The sequence below is a fragment of the Neovison vison genome, chromosome 13 (genome assembly GCF_020171115.1).
Source record: "Neovison vison isolate M4711 chromosome 13, ASM_NN_V1, whole genome shotgun sequence".
NCBI classification, from domain to species: domain Eukaryota; kingdom Metazoa; phylum Chordata; class Mammalia; order Carnivora; family Mustelidae; genus Neogale; species Neogale vison.
Window position 1 is genome coordinate 129,252,880 of NC_058103.1, and position 21,908 is coordinate 129,274,787.

The following is a 21,908-nucleotide window of genomic DNA, read 5'->3' on the forward strand; positions in this document are numbered from 1 at the left end:
GATCCCAGGGTCCTGGGATCCAGCCCTGCATCGAGCCCCGCATCGGGCTCTCTGCTCCGCAGGGAGCCTGCTTCCTCCCCTCTCTCTCTCTGCCTGCCTCTCTAACTACTTGTGATTTCTCTCTCTCTGTCAAATAAATAAAATCTTTAAAAAAAAAAAAAAGAATACAAATTGTATACTTTCCTTTATGTTAAATGGTCAAAAAAGGCAGAAGACAGAAAATAAATTAGTGATTAGCTAGAGTAGGGTTAGAAATGGGGATTTCCCTTTTGGGTCATGTGGAATCTTACTGGGCTAAAAAGTATGTTCTAAAACTGGTTATGGTGATGGTTGTACAACCCTATAAATCTACTGTAAATCACTGCATGACTCAAGTAGGTGAATTATGTACGTTATACCTCAAAAAGGAGGTTAAAAATATCTCTTTGCTGAGATATTTGATTAGAATTATGTTAAATATAGAGATCAATTTGGAGAGAACTGATATCTTTACTATGGTGAGTGTTCCAAACCCTGACTTCTCTATTTATTTATATCACCTTTGTTTTCATTCATCAGTGTTCTGTTGTTTTCAGGACATAGATCCTGTGGTTTTAGATTTATATCTAAGTATTTAATTTTTTTGAAGCTACTGAAAATGGTATTTTAAAGTTTCACCTTCTAATCATACATTGCTAGTATGTAGAGTGACTGACTGACACGTGTTGACTTTGTATTTTGTGATCTTACTATAATCTCACTTACTAGTTCTAATAGCATTTTCATAAATGCCTTGGATTTTTATGTAGATTATCACGTTGTCTGCAAATAAGAGTTTCATTTCCCCTGCCTACTTGCATGCTTTTTTTCTCTGTCCTTATTGAAGTGCCTAAAATAAAATTCTTAAATTATGTAGGTGTTATTAATCCATACTATCCCATGACTGCTAAGAGATGGTTAAATTTTAGTAGCAAAAACAATAAAAATAGCTTCAACGGGTTACTTAAAAGTTCACCTTTATAAAATACATTTTTCTAGTATAAAAACTTCAGAAAACATAGCACATAATAACTGTTCCTTCTATAGTATTTTCCTATATCGTCTCATTTGATCTTCATGAGCATCTAAGAGGTACTTTTCCCATGTTACCAAAGAAGGAAAATGTGTCAAGGTAGGCCAAGCAATGTGCCCATTTGACCTCAGATAATCACACTGGAGCAGACAGAATCAACAAGCAAAGCAGAAGACTTGCCAGGACCCAACCTGATCTCACCGGCTCAAGTCTCTGTCTTCTAGGCATTGACCTGATCTCTCTATAAGGCAGTGCTAGTGCAACGCAAACCAAAAGCCAGAACACAGTCAAAGAGTGAGAGAACAACAGGGGAGTGGGGAGGCAAATGCTTCTGGAGTGGTACCTGAGCAAGCACGGTGCCTTAAAAGAATCACAGGTGATTCAGTAAGTGTGTGAGGGTCAGATCGTAGATTGTAACATCTGGGGCAAGGTATATTGGGCAGATTCTTTCTAATTTTTAAACTGAAGTATGTGAGTCAGGTGACTGGATTCAAAGTCTGGCTCTGCTACTTATCAGGCATATAATCTTGGACATATACTCCATTTCTCTTTGTCAATTTCCTCATCCAATAACTGCACCTACCTTTGATGGTTGTGAGAATAATTAGTATGTAAAGTACTTAGAACAAGAATTAGCAACAATGCCTGTTTCTGGAACTAAGGGTTTATTAAAACACAGCCACGCTCTCATCACATATTGTCTATGCTGCTTTGATGTTACAGCAGTAGAATGAGATAGTTGTAATAAAGACCATATGGCCCCAAAAGGCATAAATATTCTCCATCTGGACCTTTACAGGAAAAATAGCCCTGGCTTAGAACAATGTTGGCGCATAGGTGCTCAAGAAATATTAGCATTATTTTAACCCAAACTCACTTCCAGAATAGTAGGCTTGAGTATGTGCACAAAGTTATAAGCAAAAGCACTGACTATGGTGGTGACAAATATGAAAGAACAATGTCAAATAACAAGAGGCTGATTAAATAAATATACCCACACCATGCAACACTATACAACCATTAAAAAGAATGAAGGAGGGGCGCCTGTGTGGCTCAGTGGGTTAAGCAACTGCCTTCCGCTCAGGTCATGATCTCAGGGTCCTGGGATCGAGTCCCGCATCGGGCTCTCTGCTCAGCAGGGAGCCTGCTTCCCTCTCTCTCTCTCTGCCTGCCTCTCCATCTACTTGTGATTTCTCTCTGTCAAATAAATACATAAAATCTTAAAAAAAAAAAAAAAAAGAATAAAGGAGGGGCACCTGTGTGGCTCAGTGGATTAAACATCTGCCTTCGGCTCAGATCTTGATCTTGGGTACTGGGATCCCTGCTCAGTAGGGAGTCTGCTTCTCCCTCTCCCTCTGCCCCTCCACCTGCTCATGCACATGTGAGCTCTCTTGCTCACTCTCTTTCAAATAAATAAAATCTTAAAAAAAAAAAAAAAGAGTGAAGAAAAATCTGTGTATACATACCGTATATGCCAACACGAAAGGATCTCCAAGATCTTAAAATGAGTCAAAATCATTAGGTGGAAAGGTATGATGATATATGCAATATAATCTCATTATGTTACTAAAGGACTAAAAAAACTAAAAACTACATGTATGCACAGAAAAGGCTATATAGTACCACGGAAGTACTGAAGGAATTTCACTTTTAACATACATGGTTCTGTGCTTTTCTATTTTTTAATAAGTGGGCATTTTATAATTTTTCTCATGACCTAAAAATACTATTTGAGGGGCACCTGGATGGCTCAGTCAGTGAGTGGATCGACAGCCTCTTGGTTTCTCCTCTGGCGGTGATCTCCGGTGGTGAGATCCAGCCAACCAGGGGCTCTGGGTTGGTGGGAGTAGGCTTGAGATTTCCTCCCTCTTCTCCTACCCCCACTCACATAGGAAGGCCTGCTCTCTCTCTCTCTCTCTCTCTTTCTAAGAAATAGATAAATCTTTAAAGAAATATATTATTTCAATCTCTCAGGTTGTATCCTAAATGTATACTTATCAAAACTTTATGTCTTCACCCTCAGGGACAAACTAGAAAATAGATTAATCTCAAATGCTTTACGGTAAACAAACTAAGCCACACTCAAAGGCCACATATTCTGGAAAAAGCAAAATGTAGGAGTGGAAAACAACTCAGGTGTTGCCAAGAGTTGTGAAAGTGGAGAGAGGCTGCTTATAAAGAGACAGCTGAAGGAATTTTGGGGGTGACAGAACTGTTCTGTATCTTTTTTTCTTTTTTCTGTTCTGTATCTTGATTGCGATGGAAGTCCTATGACCGTGTATTTGTCAAAACTTGTGATCATACACCGAAAAAAAAACTTTACTACATTGAAATTTAAAAATAAATTCAAATAAACACACATACAAAAAAAACCAGAAAATTTTTCTTTGAGCGACCTATCAGCATAGGAACATACATGTTAACACAGGAAATGTTTTCCACCACAATTCTGTTTGCCTCTGTCACGGAGATGATGCTGCAGGGGAAGAAGGCAGCAAGGAATCAAAATATTAGCACCAAATTCCTACTGAATTCCTACAAATGCATACTTGCTGTGGTCCAAGTTTAAATAATAGTGACTTCTTTTCAGCTCTGTGCCTGCACATTGACACTTCACATGGAAAACCACTATGACATTCAGGGATAAGAACAGCAAAAGTGGGGCTCTCAGTGGTAAAGGCACCCCAGCGCACAGCAATCAGAAACTGCAGCCTCTGGCTGCTGAACCTGGAGATTTTCTGGCACAATCACTAAGCTACTCTGAGTTAGTGATGGAGTGTCAAGCACAGCAATCTGATATATGGCACCAGGTACCACTGCTGCTTCAACCACGAATCATTTAAGGAACAGTATTAGAAAAAGGACAAGAAATTCCCCTGGGCTCAAGAAGCAGCAAAAACTGTCCAATGCAGCACACAGTACCCTCTACTACTAGAAAAGAAACACTCCAAAGTCTCAGTTACCCACAGAAGCGCAGATCATCCAACCCTGGGTTTAATAAGCAATTGCTATCTGTACTGTTCAGACATAACACGAGTGGACATGGTCTGCACGCCACCCCCAGCTTAAAAATCATTCCTTAAACCCCATTTCCAAATTACTCTCACCATTCTTCTCACACCCGCAACATGCTGCAAACTAAACGCATGCATTTCAGGCTTAAAATACACAATTCAGTATGGCTGTGTGAACAGCGCTGCCCACGTTAACAATCCTGGCGCCTTAACAAAGCCCAAAACTCATCTCCAAGAATCTGTTAAATGGTTTCGCTTGGCCAGTCTCCCTCCTTCCCTCAGAGAGGGGCACAAAGAAGCAAAAACTGGCTCGGGTCTAGTCCTACGGTATCAGTCCCAGCTGTCTGCGCCTTACTTTCCAACAATAACTACAAAACACCAGTATACATACCCTCCCCACTGGAGCTCTGCCACGTGCCAGGGGCTACGGATGCGAAAAGCCGGCGCAGCGGCCGGGGGCGCGGGGTCAGGGGTCAAGGGTCGAAAGGCTTTGGGGCAGGGAATGTGAGGGTGTCCACGGGCGCACAGACCGGGATGAGCTGCAACTGGGGGTTCGGAGGCTCGGGAACTGGCGTGCCGGGGCCGCCGGGGCGATTCCCGGGAGGCCGCGCCGGCGGGGAGGCCGCGCCGCGGAGAACCAAGTCCTGGCCGCCCGCGGGGTCGGGGTGCGGCCCCTTTGCCGTAATGCCCGATTGGGTTCCAGGGTCCGCCCGTACCCCACAGAAGTTGCAGGGCTGGGCAGGGTCAGCAGCTTTGCTCACCTGGGTCGGGGCGGCGGTGGCTCCGGGGTCCCAGTCAGGCTCTGGGAGTTTCCTGGCTGAGTGAGTCACTCAGGCGGGCCGGGAATGCGCCAGGAAACACCCGGCCTCCTCCCCTTCCTCCTGGGGCGGGGGCTCTCCCGGCTCGGCCTCTTCCTCCTGGCGCTCCTCCCTCCGCGCTCCGGCCGCGGCCAGGCTGCGCCCTCCTTTGCCGGGTGAGTTCTCACAGCCCCGCAGATCCTGGCCGGCAGTGCACGCCTTATGCCTATCCTTTGGAAGGAGGCGACGGAGAGGCCCTGGCCGTGCTCTCCTCTGGCTGCCTAAGATGCTCTCTGGAGAGATCTCGGAGAGCCACCTGCCGGCTTAGACGACCTCAGCTCTGCGTAGGACTGCTGGGCAGCACTGCCATGGGACTCCCCCGCCCCCCCAGGGCAGCCGTTGGGCTCGTGGAGGAAAAGGAGCGGAGATCTGCACCCTGCACCGGGTCTCTCCGGGATCAGGGTTGTGGGTGCATGGGCTGCTGAAGAGACTTGGCGGGAGCCGGGGGCGGTGGGCGAGCACCAGCGCGCTCCCACCGGGCGCCACTGCCAGGTAGGAGGTGCGCACACCTGCGCTTCGCAGGCCGTAGTGTGGCAGGCGGTGAGGTACTGGGTGCGACAGGTACAAACCGCCAGAGCTCAGCCAACTAGGAGAATATGACTTCGACGGGCCCCTGCAGTGATCCCATCTGTACAACGCCATCTCTCTCTGAGCCAGGGGTAAACCCGCGTGCAGACCTGTGGGAATGACTGACAGAAGAAAACTTGATTTGACAAGTCCCCCAGAACAAGCCTGAGACAGATCAATTCAGTAACAAATTATATGAAAACAGTGAATGGAGTAAGCTTGTCACAAGCATGGTTATGAGAAAAATTTGCCTAAACTCCGCACCGACCACCACCTATCCACTTCCCCTTCACCCACCCACTGGCATTCTGGTTCTTTTTTTTTTTTTTTTAAACATTTTTTTTTAAGATTTTATTGATTTATTTGACAGAGAGAGATCACAAGCAGGCAGAGAGAGTGAAGAGGAAGCAGGGAGCCTGATGCGGGACTCGATCCCAGGATCCTAAGATCATGACCTGAGCCGAAGGCAGCGGCTTTACCCACTGAGCCACCCAGGCACCCTGGTTCTAATGAAGAACAATAATGATGGGCATCAAGTATTCTAATCCGGCCACTAGACTATGAAAACCACAAGAGGTTTGCTTACTTCCGACTGTCCTCTGGATAATGCAGAAAGCCACAGCAAATGGATCCTGACTAGACCAGAATCTACCGGTTGTCTAAATTTTCAGAGAACATTTTTTTTAAAGAAGTTCCTGGAGGTCCCTGACACTCCTACAAAGCATGCGTTTTGAGTGACTTTCTGGTTCCCAGCCCACACATTTTCAGTCAGATTACTGTTTCTCTCTGCCCAGGGCTGAGCCTCAACGTTAGGTTCCAAAGGGTTTTGTTTTGTTTTATTTTGTTTTACACTGCAGGTGAAGTGATAGAATACAAATTCAAGGTGTATTGTGATATTTTAAAAATATTGTAATTCCTAAAACAACTAATTAAAAAAATAAGAGGCACAGCTAAAAATCCAAGAGAAGAAATAAAATAGAGTGCTGAAATATACGCAATCCAAAGAAGGCAGCAAAGAAGCAAAAAGCACATAGGATAAGCAGTAACAAATAGCAAGCTGTTAGGCTTAAATCCAACCATATTAGCAATTATATTAAATATACATGGACTAAACACTCCAATTAAAGATAAATTGTCACATTGAATAAAACAAATCCCAGTTATATGCTATTTAAAAGAGACATACTTTTGAGGTATGGACGGGGGTGGGGGGATTCTGTAGGTTAAGCAGGTAAGGGTCTGCCTTCAGCTCAGGTGGTGATCCCCAGGTCCTGGGATCCAGCCTTAACTGGACTCCCGCTCAGCAGGGTCTGCTTCTCCTTCTCCATCTCCCTCTGCCCCTGCCCTCACTCATCATGCTCTCTCTCTCTCTCAAAAAGTCAAATAAAATCTTGAAAAAAAAAAGAGAGAGAGAGAGATGCTTTATAAGGACACAAAGAAATTGACATTAAAAAGATGGAAAACAGGGGCGCCTGGGTGGCTCAGTGGGTAAAGCCTCTGCCTTCAACTCAGGTCATGATCTCAGGGTCCTGGAATCGAGTCCCCCATTGGGCTCTCTGCTCAGCAGGGAGCCCGCTTCCTCCTCCTCCTCTCTCTCTCTCTCTCTGCCTACTTATGATCTCTGTCAAATAAATAAATAAAATCTTAAAAAAAAAAAAAAGATGGAGGGGCGCCTGTATGGCTCAGTGTGTTAAAGCCTCTGCCTTCGACTTGGGTTATGATCCCAGAGTCCTCGGATCGAGCCCCACATCGGGGTCTTTGCTCAGCGGGGAGCCTGCTTCCCTTCTCTCTGTCTCTCTACCTGCTTGTGATCTCTCTCTCTCTCTCTCTGTGTCAAATAAATAAATAAAATATTTTTAAAAAATTAAAAATAAGGGTGCCTGGGTGGCTCAGTGGGTTGAAGCCTCTGCCTTCGGCTCAGGTCATGACCCCAGGATCCTGGGATCCAGCCCTGCGTCGGGCTCTCTGTTCAGCAGGGAGCCTGCTTCCTCCTCTCTCTCTGCCTCCCTCTCTGCCTACTTGTGATCTCTGTCTGTCAAATAAATAAATAAAATCTTTTAAAAAATAAAAAGTAAAAAAGATGGAAAACAATATACCTTTTACATAATAATCATAAGAAAGTTGGAGTGACTCTATTAATATCAAAGTGTCACCAGAAATAAAAAGGACAGGGGCTCCTGGGTGGTGCGGTAGGTTAAGTGTCACACTCTTGGTTTCAGCTCTGGTTCTGTTTTCACAGTTGTGAGATGGAGTTCCCTACCCAGGGCTCCCCCTCCAGCCCCCAACCTTGGCTTGGCGGGGGCCCTGTATTGGGTTCTTCACTCAAGTGAGGAATTTGTTTAAAGGACTCTCTCTCCCTCTCCCTCTGCACCTCCCCACCTGCTCTCTCTCTCTCTCTCTCTAATAAATCAATCTTTAAAAAAAGAAATTAAAAGGGACATTTGATAAAGATAAATGGATCAACTAATTAAGAAAAAATGTTAAGTATGTGTACACAAAATAAGCTGTGGAATGCTTGGGAAAAAGAATCAAAAGAGGAAGTGCATAGTCATAATTAGAGATCCTAATCCTCTTTTAGTAATAGATAGAACAGGCGGACACAAAAATAAGTAATGATACAGAAAACTTTAAGAAGCAATTAGCTGGAGTGCCTGGCTGGCTCAGTTGAAAGAGCTATGGGATTCTTGATCTTTGGGTTGTGAGTTTGAGCCCCACATTGGGGGCAGAGATTACTTAAATTAAAAAATATTTTTTAAATAAATAAAATAAAAAACAATTGATCTATTTGACCCAAATAGTATCCTCACAAAACAGAGTACAGAATACATTGTATTTAATAAAAGATGTTCAAAACCTTTATACTGAATCTTCAAGATATTACTAAGAAGAATCAAAGTTTTCAAATATGTACATAACAGTCACAAAATGTACCATATGCTAGGAAGTAAAACAAATCTCAACAGATTTCAAAGGGTTGAAATCATAAAGTACCTTCTCTGACCACGATGGAATTAAACTAGAAACAATAATAAAAGCACAACTTGGCAAATGCTCCAATATTATAGAATAAAATAATGTACCTCTAAATAACCTTTTGATAAAAGGAGAAATCAAAATGGAAAATTTTAAATATGCTGAATTAATAACGAAAAAGCAACACCCAAATTTGCAAGATGCATCTAAATGAATGCTCAGAGGGAAAGTTTATATATGAAATGCGTATATTATAAAATAGGAAAGGGTTAAAATCAATTATCTAAAAAACATTAGGGGAAAAAAAAGCAAATGAAATCCGAAGAAAATAGAAGTGAAAGAAACAATAAAGTTAAGGACAAGTATCAGTGAATTAGAAAACAGATGATCGAACAAAAAGCTGCCTTTTAAAAAATGATAAAGGGGCTCTTGGCTAGCTCAGGCAGTGGAGTATGCAACTCTTAATCTTGGGGTCATGGGTTCAAGCCCCACATTGGGCATAAAGCTTACTTTAAAAAAATTAATAGAGTTGTTATATCCTAGTAAAACTGATTTTAGAAAAATATAAATTACCAACTGCAAAAATAAAAAGGGAGACACCAGTGATTTCTTATCAAATAAAAGGATGTTAAAAAGAATTGTATGAAAAACTTCATGGCAGTAAATTTAAAAATTCAAAAGAAACATAAATTTCTTAGAAACATGACTTTCCAAACAGATGAAAGAAAAAAAAAGGTAGAAAATCTGAATAATTCCATATTGGTAGGAGAAAATAATTGAATCTGTAATATAAAACCTTCCTTCAAAGAGAATCTCTATTTAGATTCACTGGTGAATTCTATAAAACGTCCAATGAAGACACAATACCAGTTTTATAAAACCACAGTAATTAAAAGTGTGGTCTGGAATAAGGATGTACAAATAGATTAATGAAGAAGAATAGTGAGAAATAAATCCTGCTATAAACTGAATCTTTGGTCCCCCCAAATTCATATATTTTTTTAAATTTTTAAGTAACTTCTACACCCAATGTTGGGTTTGGACTCAAAATGCTGAGATCAAGAGTTGCATGCTCTACCACCTGAGCCAGGCAGATGCCCCTCAAAATTCCTATCTTGAAATTTATGTTGGTTGCTTTGCAAGTTGATAGGTCGTGATGGTGGAGTCTTCATTAATAGGATTTGTGTCCTTAGAAAAGAGATCCCAAAAGGTTCCTTCATCTCTTCCACTTATGTGAGGTTATAGGTCTATGAGCCAAGAAGTAGGCTCTTACCAGACACCGTATCTACCAGCACCTTGATCTTGGGCTTCCCAGCCTTCAGAACTTTGAGAACTGTTGAGAACTTCAGAACTGTTGTTTATTAGCCACCCAGTCTACGATATTCTGTTATAGCAGCCCAAATGGACAAAGACAAGCCCTCCTCCATGGTCAGTTGATACTCTGTAAAGTTGCTAAAATAATTCAATGAAAGGAGAAATAGAAAGGGTCTTTAAAAAAAAAATGTGCTTCTAAATAATGCCATAACCATGGGGAAAAACCTGAAGCTTCTCCTTTCACACACCATCTATAGAAATTAGCTCAATACGGGGGCACCTGGGTGACTCAGTGGATTGAGCCTCTGCCTTCGCTCAGGTCCTGATCCCAGGGTCTTGGGATTGAGCCCCGCATTGGGCTCTGCATCAGGCTCTCTGTTCGGCGGGAATCCTACTTCCCCCTCTCTCTCTGCCTGCCTCTCTGCCTACTTGTGATCCCTCTGTCAAATAAATAAATAAAATCTTTTAAAAAAAAGAAATTAACTCAATATGGATATAGACCTAAATGTGAAACCTCAAGATATAAAGAAAGCTTCCAGAAGAAAACATAGGAGCATAATTTCATAATCTTAGAGTAGATGTAGCTAAAACTTCTTAAGACAAAAAAAGTACTAACCTCTTTAGTAAATATTTTTTTAAAAAATGATAAATTGAGATTCTATCAAAATTGTAAAACCTCTTATCAAAAACAGTGTTATATATTTTTCCTAATTTATATATATATGTGCATGTGTGTTTATGTATTTATATTTATATTTATGTATTTATATTTATATAAAGGAAAGAATGATCCAAGTTTTATCTTATTTACACACACACACACACACACACACACTATGGTATAGTAATTCTATTTGTATGTATTTACCCAAGGGAAATGAAGATTTACCTCTACACAAAGATTTGTACATGAACGTTCTTATGATAGTGAACATTCATGATAGTGAAAACTAGATACAACTCAAAGTACATAACTGGTAAAAATGGATAAATAAATTGTGCTATATTCAGACAATGGAGTATTACTAATTATTTAAAAGGAGAAAATGACTGGTCCAAGTTTTATCACAAAATGGATGAATCTCAAAATTATTACATAATTTTACCACATAGAAAAGATAATTTATTTTTATTTTTTTTAAAGATTTTATTTATTTATTTGACAGAGAGAAATCACAAGTAGATGGAGAGGCAGGCAGAAAGAGAGAGGGAAGCAGGCTCCCCGCTGAGCAGAGAGCCCGATGCGGGACTCGATCGCAGGACCCTGAGATCATGACCTGAGCTGAAGGCAGCAGCCTAACCCACTGAGCCACCCAGGCGCCCCAGAAAAGATAAATATTGGTTGGTGTGAGCAAGATGGCAGAATAGGAAACCCTAGGCCCTTGTTCTTCCACAGAAATACCGAGTAAACATCATACTGACCAAAGTAGCTTTGTGAGTATTCTATAAACCAGTTAGGAACCCACAGCAACATAGGACACCTGGGTGTCTGACTCTTGATCTCAGCTCAGGTCTTGATCTCAGAGTCATGAGTGAATTCAAGCCCCTTGTTGGGGTCCACACCGAATAGAGAGCCTACTTAAAAAAAAAAAAAGTGGGGGTGGGATGGGGAATGCACACGTCACCTGGGTGGCTTAGCTGACTAAGCATCTGAATCTTAATTTCTGCTCAGGTCAGTGCTCTACACTGGGATCAGAGTCTGCTTAACATTCTCTCTCTCCCTCTCCTTCTGCCCTTCTCACCCCTCTCCCTGACTCTCTCTAAAAAAAGAAAAAGAAAGAGGAGGAAGAGGAGGAAGAGAAGAAGAAGAAGGAGGAGAAGAAGAAGGAGAAGAATCTGTAGCAACAAACAAATACACAATCAAGAAAAAGTTGAACTCAAAACATTCTAAACAAAAATTTCATCGCATTTTTTATCACCCTTGCCGACTTCCTCCCTGGCATAGATTTAAGAGGAAGCTGCTTAATTTCTGGTCCCTCCCTTAGGGTGAAAGGAAGAAAGTGGGAGTTGTCTACAGTGTTATGACTCGTTTGGGGGTTGTTGGGGGAACTGGTTTTTGTCTTGCCTGGCTCAGAGTGGTGACAGAAATGGTGGATTAGTTTGGATATCAGGTTGGAGGCTGATGAAAGACAAGACTCCCTCCTTTCCTTTCTGAGTCTCCCAGACACTCTGTCTCTATCTGCACTCCCTCTATATTTTTAGTAAACTCCACTTTTACCTCCTGCTATCTCAAGTTTGATTTCCATATGCGTAGCCCTGCTGACTGGTCCTGCAGGACTCTCTCTGGGACCCTGGAGCCAGCCTGCCAGCATCACCACTACATCATATACATGTTTAAACAAAAATTACAAGCATACTAACAGGAAAAAAAACAGTTTAAAGTGGTAGAGCAAGCAAAAGAACCAGACTCACATATGGCAGGGATGTTGGAATTATCAGAGTACGATTTTTAAAAACTATTATTAAAATGCTAAGGACATATTGTCCAAGTATTCTATTTCCTTATTTGGTCAAAAATCATTTGACCACTTATCTGAGGGTTTCTTTATGAGATTTCTATTCTATTTCATTGGTCTACATGTCTGTCTTTGTGCCAGTACCACATGGTTATGATTACTGTATGTTATAATCATTATAGCTTTGTAGTAAGTTTTTAAAAAATCAACCTGACCTAAAAAACACATAAAGAACACTACTCAACAACAGCAGAATACACATTTTTCTTAAGTGTATAAGGAACATTCTCCATAATAGACCAGATGTTAGGCTACAAAATAAGTCTTTAGAAAATTTAAAAGACTGCAATCATACAAAACATCTTTTTTCATAATGATGAAACTGGAAATCAACACCAGAAGGAGCTCTCTGCTCTGTTTAATACATAGGGGCATCTTCTGGTGCAATGCCAGCCATGTCCCTGACACATGATGGTGAAGGTTGGAATAAAATAATTTTGGCCATATTGGGCACCTGTTTACCAGGGCTGCTTTTAAGTCTGGCAAAGTGGACCACTAATGATCCCTTCACTGACCTCAACTACGTGGTCTTCATGTTCCAGTATGAGTCCACCCACTGCAAATTCAACAGCATGATTAAGACTGAGAATGGGAAACTTATTGTCAATGAAAACCCCATCTCCATCTTCCACGAATGATATCCTGCCAACATCAAATAGGGTGATGCTGGTGCTGAGTATGTTATGGAGTCTCTTCCCCACCATGGAGAAGGCTGGGGCTCCCTTGATGGGTAGGGCCAACAAGGTCATCATCTCTGCCCTCTCTGCTTATGTCCCTATGTTTGTGATGGGTGTGAACCATAAGTATGACCACTTATTCAAGATTATCCACAATGTCTCCTGCACCATCAACTATTTGACCCTTCTGGCCCTGGTCATTCATGATAGCTTTGGTGTCATGGAGGGACTGATGACCACAGTCCATGCCAACACTGCCACCCAGAAGACCATGGATGGCCCCTCTGGGAAACTGTGGCATGATGGCTGAGGGCCTGTACAGAACACCATCCCTGCTTCTACTGGCACTGCCAAGGTTATAAACAAGGTCATCCCTGAAATGAATGAGAAGCTTAATGTCATGGTCTTCAATGTCCCCATAATCAATGTGTCGGTCATGGATCTGACCTGCTTCCTGGAGAAAGCTGCCAAATATGATGATATCAAGAAAGTGGTGAAGCAGGCATCATAGGGTCCCTTCAAGGGCATTCTGGGCTACACTGAAGACCAAGGTGTCTCCTACAACTTCAACAGTGACACCCACTCTTCCACTTTCAATGCCAGGGCTGGCATTGCTCTCAATGACCACTGTGTCAAGCTCATTTCCTAGTATGACAATGAATTTGGCTACATCAAATGGATTGTAGACCTTACAGTCCACATGACCTCTAAAGAATAAGAGTGCTCTGGACCACCTGTCCCACCGAGAGCAAGAGGAAGAGAGAGGTCCTCAGCTGCTGGAGAGTCTTGGCCCCAATTCATCCCCCAACACCCTGAGAATCTCCCCAGTCCTGCATAGTTTCCATCCTAGACCCTCTGAAGAAGGGGAGGGACTTGGGGAGCTCTACCTTGTCATATACTATCAATACCATCAATATAAAGTATATTGTACAAAGCCCTCCCTCTAAAAAAAATAGCAGAAGGAAAATGGAAATACCCACAAATATATGAAAATAAAAAATACACTCAAATACCAATGAAGAAATCAGAAGAGAAATTAGAGAGGCAGCTGGGTGGTACAATTTGTTGGGCATCCAACTCTTGGTTTCAGCTCAAGTCATGAAACCAGGGTCCTAGGATTGAACCCTGGGTTGGGCTCTACACTCAGGGCAGAGTTTGCTTGAGATTCTCTCTCCCTCTCCCTCTGCCCTCCCACTTCTCCTCTCCCTCTCTAAAATAAATAAATGAATCTTTAAAAAAAAGAGAAAGAGAGAGAAATTATGGGGTACCTGGGTGGCTCAGTGGTTTAAAGCCTCTGCCTTCAGGTCATGATCCCAGGGTCCTGGGATCAAGCCCCACATTGGGCTTTCTGCTCAGCAGGGAGCCTGCTTCCTCCTCTCTCTCTGCCTGCCTCTCAGCCTACTTGTGATCTCTGTCTGTCAAATAAATAAATAAAATCTTTAAAAAAGAGAGAAATTAGAAAATATTTTGAAACAAATGAAAATGAAAACACATCCTTGTCTTGTTCCTGATCTCAATGGGAAAGCTGCAAGCTTTTTCCCATTGAAGATTATATTTGCTGTGGGTCTTTCATAGATAGATTTGATGAAGTTCAGGAATATCCCTCTATCCCTATACTTTGAAGCATTTTAATCAGGAACGGATGCTGGATTTTGTCAAATGCTTTTTCTGCATCGATTGAGAGGACCATGTGGTTCTTCTCTCTTCTCATATTAATTTGTTTTATCACATTGATTGATTTGCGAATGTTGAACCATCCTTGTAGCCCAGGGATGAATCCCACCTGGTCATGGTGGATAATCTTTTTAATATGCTGTTAGATCCTGTTTGCTAGGATCTTTTTGAGAATCTTAGCATCCATATTCATCAGTGATATTGGTCTGAAATTCTCCTCTTTGGCTTTTGGGACTTCATCAAAATCAAAAGCTTCTGCACAGCAAAGGAAACAGTCAACAAAACAAAGAGGCAACCCACGGAATGGGAGAAGATAATTGCAAATGACAGTACAGACAAAAGGTTGATATCCAGGATCTATAAAGAACTCCTCAAACTCAACACACACAAAACAGACAAACACATCAAAAAATGGGCAGAAGATATGAACAGACACTTCTCCAATCAAGACATACAAATGGCTATCAGACACTTGAAAAAATGTTCATCATCACTAGCCCTCAGGGAGATTCAAATTAAAACCACATTGAGCTATCACCTTACACCAGTTAGAATGGCCAAAATTAACAAAACGGGAAACAACATGTGTTGGGGGGGATGTGGAGAAAGGGGAACCCTCTTCCACTGTTGGTTGAAATGCAAGTTGGTGCAACCACTTTGGAGAACAGTGTGGAGATTCCTCAAGAAATTAAAAATAAAGCTTCCCTATGGCCCTGCAATTGCACTACTGGGTATTTAGCCCAAAGATACAGATGTAGTGAAAAGAAGGGCCATCTGTACCCCAATGTGTATACAGCAATGGCCATGGTCGCCAAACTGTGGGAAGAACCCAGATGCCTTTCAACGGACAAATGGATAAGGAAGATGTGGTCCATATACACTATGGAGTATTATGCCTCCATCAGAAAGGACAAATACCCAACTTTTGTAGCAACATGGACAGGACTGGAAGAGATTATGCTGAGTGAAATAAGTCAAGCAGAGAGAGTCAATTATCATATGGTTTCACTTATTTGTAGAGCATAACAAATAACATGGAGGACATGGGGAGTTAGAGAGGAGAAGGGAGTTGAGGAAAATTGGAAGGGGAGGTGAACCATGAAAGACTATGGACTCTGAAAAACAATATGAGGGTTTTGAAGGGACAGGTGGTGGGTATTATAGAGGGCATGGATTGCATGGAGCACTGGGTGTGGTGCAGAAATAATAAATACTGTTATGCTGAAAATAAATAAAAAATAAATTTAAAAACATGAATGAATTTATTGTTGGGTTTTAAAAATAAGGTTTAGTGTCAATGGTATACCTATGCAAAATTAAAATGTAATTCTCTTTCTTTTGTTGAAAAAAAAAAAAGAAAATGAAAACACATCATACCAAAACTTGTAAGAAGCAGTTCCCATTTCAGGAATAGAATCTAGCGATTCATCACCCACATATAACACCCATTGCTCACCCCCAATAGTGCCTTCCTTGAAACCCATAACCCATTTAGCCCATCGCCCCACCTGCCACCCCTCCAGCAACCTGCAGTTTGTCCTCTTAACCATAGTCTCCTGTGATTTGCCTTCATCTCTGTTTTTATCTTATTTTACTTTTCCTTCTCTTCCCTTATGTTCATCTGTTTTGTTTCTTAATGAGAGACTATGGACTCTAAAAAATAATCTGAGGGGTTTGAATTAGTGGGTGGGTGGGAGGTTGGGGTACCAGGTGGTGGGTATTATAGAGGGCACGGATTGCATGGAGCACTGGGTGTGGTGAAAAAATAATGAATACTGTTATGCCGAAAATAAATAAAAAATATTTTTTTTTAAAAAAAGGATAGAGCTGTGTTCTGTCAAATGTTTTTCTGCATCTATTGAGAAGACCATATGTTTCTTGTCTTTTCTTTTATTAATGTGCTGTATCACATTGTTTGATTTGTGGATGTTGAACCAACCTTGCACCCCAGGAATAAATCTGACTTGGTTATGGTGAATAATCTTTTTAATGTACTGTTGGATCTTATTAGCTAGTATCTTGGTAAGAATTTTTCCATCCATCTTCATCAGAAATTTGGTCTGTGATTCTCCTTTTTGGTGAGGGTCTTTTTCTGGTTTGGGAATCAAGGTAATTCTGGCTTCGTAGAATGAGTTTGGAGGTTTTCCTTCCATTTCTATTTTTTGAGACAGTTTCAGAAGATTAAGTATTAAATTCTTCTTTAAATGTTTGGTAGAATTCGATTAGCAGGTCATCTGGCCCTGGATTCTTGTTTGTTGGGAGATTTTTGATTACTTATTCAATGTCTTTGCTGATTATGGGTCTGCTCAGGTTTTCTATTTCTGCCTGTGTCAGTTTTGGTAGTTTATGTTTCTAGGAATGCCTCCATTTCTTCCAAATTGCCTAATTTGTTGCCAGTATAATTGCTCATAATATTCTCTTATAATTGTGTTTCTTTGGTATTGGCTCTGATCTCCTTTTTCATTCATTATTTTATTGTTTTGGGTGATTTCTCTTTTCTTTTGGACAAATCTGGCTAGGGGTTTATCAATCTTACTAATTCTTTCAAAGAACCAGATTCTAATTTTAGTGCTGTTGATTTTTTAAAAAATTTCTGTCATTGATTCATGCTCTAATCTTTATTATTTCCCTTATCCTGCTGGATTTTGGCTTTATTTGCTATTCCTCTTTTGTCTCCTTTAGATGTAAGGTTAGATTGTGTATTTGAGGTTTTTCTTGTTTTTTTTTTGAGAAAGGACTATATTGTTATGTACTTCCCTCTTAGGACCACCATTGCTGCATCCCAAATGTCCTAAACTGTCGTGTTTTCATTTTCACGTACTTTTTTAAAGATTTTATTTATTTCTTTGACAGACACAGATCACAAGCAGGCAGAGAGGCAGGCAGAGAGAGAGGGGGAAGCACGCTCCCCGCTGAGCAGAGAGCCCAATGGGGGGGCTCGATCCCAGGACCCGAAGACCATGACCCGAGCCAAAGGCAGAGGCCCAACCCACTGAGCTACCCAGGCTCCCCTCAGTTTTATTTATTTTTAAAATTCTTCTTTAAGTTCCTGCTTGACCCATTCATTTCTTAGTAGGATGTTCTTTAACCTCCATGTATTTGTGTTCCTTCCAAATTTTCTCCTGTAATTGAGTTCAGGTTTTAAAATGTTGTAGTTTGAATACACATGGAATAATTACAATCTTTTGGTACCAGCTGAGACCTGATTTGTAGCCCAGTATATTATCTATTCTGAAGGATTTTCTATGTGCACTTGACAAGAATGTGTATTCTGTTAGGAGGAAATGTTCTAAATATGACTATAAAGTCCATCTGGTCCTTTGTGTCATTCAAAGCCCTTGTTTCTTCATTGATCTGCTAAGATGATCTGTCCATTATTGTGAGTGGGGTATTAAAGTGCCCTACTATTGTATTATTATTAATGTGTTTCTTTAATTTGGTTATTAGTTGGTTTATATAATTAGCTGCTCCCTGGTTAGAAGTATAAATATTTATAACTTAGATCTTCTTATTGGATAGAGCCCTTTATTGTGATATAATGTCTTTTTTATCTCTTATTACAGTCTTTGGTTTAAAAGCTAATTTATCTGAGATAAAGGTTGCTATTCCAGATTCTTTTGATCTCCATTAGTATGATAAATTGTTCTCTATCTCCCCACTTTCAACCTGGAGGTGTCTTTGGGTATAAAATAGGTCTCTTATAGATAGCATATTTATGGGTCTTTTTAAAAAATCCATTCTGATACCTTATGTCTTTTGATTGGAGCATTTAGCCCATTTGCATTCAGAGTAATTATTGAAAGTTATGAATTTAGTGCTGTTATAGTGCCTATGAAGTCACTGTTCCTGTAGATTGTCTCTGTTCCTTTCTGGTCTATGTTACCTTTGGACTCTCTCTTCATTCAAAGGATCCTCTTTAGTATTTCTTTCTTTTTTTTTTTTTTAAGATTTTATTTTATTTATTTGAGAGACTCTTTAGTATTTCTTGCAGGACTGGTTTGATGTTCACAAATTCCTTTAGTTTTTGTTTCTCTGAGAAACTCTTTATCTCTCCTTCTATTCTGAATGGCAGCCTTGCTGGATAAAGTGTTCTTGGCAGCATATTTTTCCCATTTAGCACCTTGAATATATCATTCCAGTCCTTTCTGGATTATCAGGTCTCTGTGGACAGGTCTGTCACCAGCCCTAGTGTCTACCCTTGAAGGTCAAAGACCTCTCATCCCCAGCTTCTTTCAGGATTTTCTCTTTATCTCTGACACTTGTAAGCTTCACTATTATATGTCAAGGGGTTGATCTATTTTTTATTGATTTTAAGGTGTAGGTGTTCCCTCTGCTTCATGGATTTGAATGCTTGTTGTTTCCTTCCCAAGATTAGGAAAGTTCTCAGCTATAATTTGTTCAAATAAACCTCTGGCCCTCTCTCTCTTCATTTTCTGAGATTCTTATTATTGGGATATTATTTTGCTTTATGGAATCACTTACTTCTTGAAGCCTCCCTTTGTGATCCAGTAGTTGTTTTTCTTTCTTCTTTTCAGCTTTTTAAATTTCCATTACTTTATCTTCTTATCACTGACTTCTCTTCTACCTCATTTTCCTTTCTGTTAAAGCCTCTATTATTGACTGCATCTCAGAAATAGTTTTAATTTCAGCCTGATTAGATTTTAGTTCTTTTGGTTCTACAGGAAGGGATTATCTAGTGTCTTCTATGCTTTTTTCAAGCCCAGCCAGTAACATCTTCATAATCATTGTTTTAAATTCCAGTTCAGACATGTTACTTATTTCCATATTGATTAAATTCCTGGCAGAGAATACTACTTCCTGTTCTTTCTTTTGCAGTGATCATATGTGGAATTTAGGAAACAAAATATATGAACACACGGAAAGGGAAGAAAAAATAAAACAAGATGAAATGGAAAGGGTAACAAACCATAAGAGACTCTTAACTATAGGAAACATACTGAGGGTTTCTGTAGGGGAGGTGGGTGGGAGGAAGGCATAATCTTGTGGTGGGCATTAAAGAGGGCACTTGAACTAATGAGCATGGTGTTTTATGCACCTGATGAATCACTAAATTCTACCTCTGGAACTAATAATACAGTATATGTTATTTCAAATTGAATTTAAATTAAAAAATTAAAAACCAGCTAAATTGAGGAACCAGCAAAGGACTTGAATAAATATTCTCCAAAGAAGATATGCAAATGCCTAATAAGCACAGGGAAAGATGTTCAACATCACTAATTATTAGAGAACTGCAAATCAAAACAACAATGAAATCATACCTCACCCACATTAAGATGGTTACTAGAAGTGAAATAACCACCCTCCCACCCCGCCACCAAAAAAACAGAAAATATCCATTGTTGATGTGGATGTGGAAAAATTGGAACCCTTATGTGTCACAAGTGGGAATGCAAAATGGTGAAGATGCTATAAAAACAGTATGCTCTCTCCTCGAAAAAATGAAACATAGAATCACCATATGATCTAGAAATTTCATTTCTGGGTATATATGTAAAACAACTGAAAATAGGGTCTTAAAGGGCTATTTGTACAACCATATTTGTATTAGCTTTTTTCACTATGGTCAAAAAGTGGAAATAACCCAACTATCCACCAACAGATGAAGGGATAAACAAAATGTGATATATACATACCAGGAAATGATATTCAGTCTTAAAAAGAAATTCTGATGCATGCTATGTGGATGAACCCTGATCATAAATTTTTAAAAGATTTTATTTGATAGAAAGAGAGCAAGAGCACAAGCAGGGGAAGTGAGAGGCAGAGGAAGAAGTGGCTCCCCACTGAGCAAGGGAGCCAAATGTGGTACTCAGTCCCAGGATCCTGGGATCATGACTCAAGCCGAAGGCAGATGCTCAACTGACTGAGCCACTGAGACATCACCTTGATCATAATTTTTTTCCCAATTTATTTATTTTCAGAAAAACATTATTCATTATTTTTTCACCACACCCAGTGCTCCATGCAAGCCGTGCCCTCTATAATACCCACCACCTGAAAAACAGTCTGAGGGGTTTGATCATAATTTTTAAAAAATAACAGAAAAATCCTCAATTAAATTCTAGCAAATGGAATTCCACAAAATACAAAAAAAGTTTTACACCATAATGTGTACATATGTACAATGGGATTTATCCTAGGAAATCAGTTATTAAACATAAAAAATTAATTAACATCATTATCAATAGATTAATAACAAAAATCACACAAACAACTCAATGATACAGAAAACGCTTTTGATCAAACCCAGTAACCTTTCATGATAAAAACATTTAATAAACTATGAATGGAAGTGAAATTCTGCAACATAGGAAAGGCATCTATAGACATCTCACACACAGACTGGATACTTTTCCCATAAGACTACTTCCACGGAACATGGTACTTAAATTCTACCTAAGACAATTAGAAAAAAATGAAAAGTATCTGTATAGGAAAAGAAAAAGTAAAAACTATCCCTACTAGCAAATGACATAATTTTGTGTGTAGAAAATCTTTAAGAGTCCACTAAAAAACTACAAGAACCAATATATGAGTTTAGCAAGGTTGCAAGATACAAGATCAGTATCTAAAAATTAATTGTATTTGTATGTACTTGCAATGAACAATCTGGGAAGGAAATAAAACAATTCCATTCACAATAATATCAAGATGAATAAAATTATTAGGAGTAAATGAAACCAAGGAGGTTAAAGACTTGTATACTGAAAACTATAAAATGTTGAGGAAATGAATTAAAAATAATCTAAGTAAATTCTATTAAGGCAGCTTCTCCAGGATGATGATAGAACCAGTTAAATCCAAGAGCATGGGCCCATTGGTGCATTTTTTTTTCTTTTGTTTTTTTTTCATTTCCAACCAATTTCTATTTTTTCCCCCAATTTATTTATTTTCAGAAAAACAGTATTCATTATTTTTTCACCACACCCAGTGCTCCATGCAATCCGTGCCCTCTATAATACCCACCTCTGGTACCCCAACCTCCCACCCCCCCGCCACTTCAAACCCCTCAGACTGTTTTTCAGAGTCCATAGTCTCTCATGGTTCACCTCCCCTTCCAATTTACCCAAATTCCCTACTCCTCTCTAACGCCCCTTGTCCTCCATGCTATTGGTTATGCTCCACAGATGAGTGAAACCATATGATAATTGACTCTCTCTGCTTGACTTATTTCACTCAGCATAATCTCTTCCAGTCCCGTCCATGTTGCTACAAAAGTTGGGTATTCATCCTTTCTGATG

General features: G+C 40.1%; 1 protein-coding gene and 1 pseudogene across 2 annotated transcripts in view; one reads left to right on the forward strand and one right to left on the reverse strand.

Moving 5' to 3' along the window:
- The window catches only part of CYFIP1 (cytoplasmic FMR1 interacting protein 1), a 123,888-nt gene extending 118,961 nt beyond the window's left edge, over nucleotides 1–4,927 (reverse strand). For both annotated transcript variants that reach the window (XM_044231286.1, XM_044231284.1), the window contains exon 1: nucleotides 4,827–4,927. The gene's annotated coding sequence lies outside the window, so the exon portion shown is untranslated. The remainder of the gene's footprint in view (nucleotides 1–4,826) is intronic.
- Nucleotides 4,928–12,700: 7,773 nt separating this feature from the next.
- LOC122893385 lies at nucleotides 12,701–13,687 on the forward strand (annotated as a pseudogene).
- Nucleotides 13,688–21,908: the final 8,221 nt, after the last annotated feature.